The sequence below is a fragment of the Eurosta solidaginis genome, chromosome 4, assembly GCF_040869045.1.
Source record: "Eurosta solidaginis isolate ZX-2024a chromosome 4, ASM4086904v1, whole genome shotgun sequence".
Lineage (NCBI taxonomy): Eukaryota > Metazoa > Arthropoda > Insecta > Diptera > Tephritidae > Eurosta > Eurosta solidaginis.
Genome location: NC_090322.1, coordinates 39,995,097 through 39,998,638, shown reverse-complemented (window position 1 = coordinate 39,998,638; position 3,542 = coordinate 39,995,097).

Here is a 3,542-nt window from a genome sequence, read left to right as displayed (position 1 = left end):
GATTATTTTATTTTTCTAATCGCAATGATTTCTAATTCTAATAGAAGTTCCCAGCTCTGATCTAAGCCATAGGGGTTCAATATCCAACTGCGACCCAGATATTGAAAAAAAAGCCTTTTATTGCACGATTTCACTAAAATTTTTACTTGATTACACCATAGAATTTGCCGGAGTGTAAATATATAAATATTTAAAGGACAGAAGGAGGGTCAAAACCTAATATTAGGAAAATGTTAAAATGTTATGTGAAAAAGAGGTTAAAAAGGGATTCCGGGAAATTCGACAAGGTTAAAATGAAGTAATCAAAGATAAGCAGCAAAAAAAGATAGGGTAGGCGTGGTGAAATAACCTCGAGGTTCTATCATATTGTTCTCGAGACAGACTGCCAAATAACTTAAAGGTGCTAGTTATCGGAAATTACCTGGTTTATACCCGACAAAAGACTATCAGCATCGATGACACTCTCGAAAATCTTCTGGTAGTATTTTTATCGTTACAACAACAAGGAAAGGTTGTAGTTAATTTGAGAGCTGCGAGAAGGTTTTGTTCAAAGGAAATTATACTTGAAATCCTATTAATTAATGGCATTGTTCGAAGTAGCGACATATCTAGGGTCCATATGAAATAGATTCGCCACGGCATTTTCGATGTTTTATTTTACTAAGAAAAAACCATTCTCCATCCACTGTTCCACGGCACCCAACAGAGGGCATCATCAGTTATTCAAGGGCTCTAGCAAACGGCATCTCAATTAAAATACATGAGAACAGGCATTTGAAAACAACAGCTAAAATTAGAGCTGGTCAAATATGGCAATAAACAGAAACAGCAGAGAGGACTGTGACAGTGTGACAATAGCCGTGTCTTTTTTTTACACGCGTATCGTTTCGTTTGCGCGTGAAAAAAAACGCCTATCCTCGCTTAGATAATGCTTAGGATACCCATCTAGCGGCTGTGGTAAAACAACTAGCTACAGCAACAGGGTGTACCGGAAAGCGGAGACACAACGCTCTGATGGCCATAGGGTATAACATATAGCTGAATCAGTTGCGATGAATTGTGGACACACATAGAATACATAGAATTAGTGTAGAGGGTGAAACAAAGACACATATTTCAGTTTCATCTGAGTATAATGCGTATTGAAATTTAGTAGGACAAAATTTATGCGCAGCAATTTCAGAGGTGTATTTAAAGTTTGTCGCTTATCAGTCCATATAAAGTTTAAGCGTAAACGGATATACGCGTGTTAAAAAACACGGCTAATATGACGCTAACATCCCCAAGTACCTAACATATGTATTTGATAAGAGGGCAACGAAATCAAATTCATAGCAGCATGGAAACTGTAAAATGTAAATCCTATATATTTATGTATATGTTCAAGGATGTAGATACATATCTACATTAGTAAACAAACAACTAAACAAATAACAACATGAGAAAAAACAACCACTAAAAATAAACAACACAAGACCAGCTGCACTGTAATGAGAAAGAATAACATTAAAAATTATTGAGTAAAAAGAGTGGACTGACTGAGAAAGCCATATCGACGAACTCGTAGGGAGCAATAAGATGCTTCCGCAATTTGTTGACGATTGTTTCTATAAGTTTTACAATGTTGTTACCTTCAACTATTATGAAGATTGTTTGTTTATTGTATATGGTATATGGTGAGTTAGTGAGACCGACAAGCCAAATAAACAACAGAGAGGCAGAGAACAATTTACTGTTTTGTGAGCAGATTGGGGAGTTGTTTGGGTACATCTGAGTATTAAATGTTAATTTATATGAAGAGTTGTGTTATACAGGGCCCTGCTAAGCAGTTTACAGTCATATGTTAAACTAACAGAGCTAACGGAAAAATGTCACGGGGAAGATGTAAAACTGCTGTTGATATAGTGAGCGGCTACACTATGCAACCATTACACACGTTTTATATATTAAAACAAAACATGAATTATGTAAATAAAATAAAATTAAACAAATAAAATGAGATAAATAAAATAAAACTGAATATAAAACATTTAAATAGAATAAAATAAAATTAATAAAATTAAATAAAAAATTATATAAAACAAAATAATATAAAACAAAATAATATAAAAAATTAAATTAAAAATAAAATTAATTATTTTATTTTATTTTATTTTATTTTAATTTGATTAAATTTAATTTTATTATTTTTAATTTAATGAAAAATAATAAAATTAAATTTAATCAAATTAAAATAAAATAAAATAATATAAAACAAAATAAAATAAAGCAAATTGAAATAAAATAAACAACAATAGAAAATAAAATAAAGTCAAATTAAATAAAATAAAAACAAACTAAAATAAATAAAACAATAATTATTTAAATAAAAGAAAATTAAATTGAAAAAGTAAAATAAAATAAAACTAAATAAAACCAAATAAAATAGAGTTAAATTAAATTAAATTGAACTAATTTAAATTAAACCAAATTAAGTTAAATAAAATAATATAAATAAAATAAAATAAAATAAAATAAAATAAAATAAAATAAAATAAAATAAAAAAATCTAATTAAATAATATAAAAAGAATATAAAACAAAGTAAGAAAATAAAATAAAATTATATAAAATAAATATAAATAAAATGCAACAAGATTAAACAAAATTATATTAAACAAAAAAACTTAACAAAACAACATTAAATTAAAATTAATAAAAATAAAACAAAACAAAATAAAATGAGAAAATAAAAGTAAATAAAATAAATAATATAATAAATAAAAATAAGTTAAAATAAAGGAAAATAAACTAAAATATAACAAAATGAAATAAAATAAAATAAAATAAAATAAAATAAAGTAGAATAAAATAAAAGAAAATAAAATGAAAAAATGAAATTTTATAAATAAATGAAAATAAAATGCAACAAGATAAAATAAAATTATATTAAACAAAGGAATTAAACAAATTAAGTTAAATTTCAAAAATAAAGAAATAAAAATAAAAATAAAATAAAACAAAATAAAAAGAATAAAACAAAATAATATAAAATAAAAAAATTTTATGAAATAAAATTAAATGAATAAAAACAATTTAAAATAAAATAAAATAAAATAACATAAACTAAAATTTAAAAAAATTAAATACAAAAAAAAATGTATAATAAAATAAAATCAAATAAAAAAAATAAAATAAAATAAAATAAAATAAAATAAAATAAAATAAAATAAAATAAATAAAAATAAAATAAAATGAAATGAAGTGAAATAAAATGAAATAAAATGGAATGAAATGAAATAAAATAAATAAACTAAAACGAAATAAAAATAAAAAATTAAATTAAGTTAAACAAAATATATTAAAAAAGATTAATATAAAAATAAAATAAATAATAAAACAGAAAAAACATATGTATATGAAATAAAATAAAATAAGAAAATATTAATTTTGAAAAAATTTAGTTTGTTTCAATAAGGTGAATATACAAATTGAATGTTTATTGTTTTGTTTCACATTCCAGCTCCAACTCTCCACTATTCCCTTCAAAAGCCCCTCTATTTT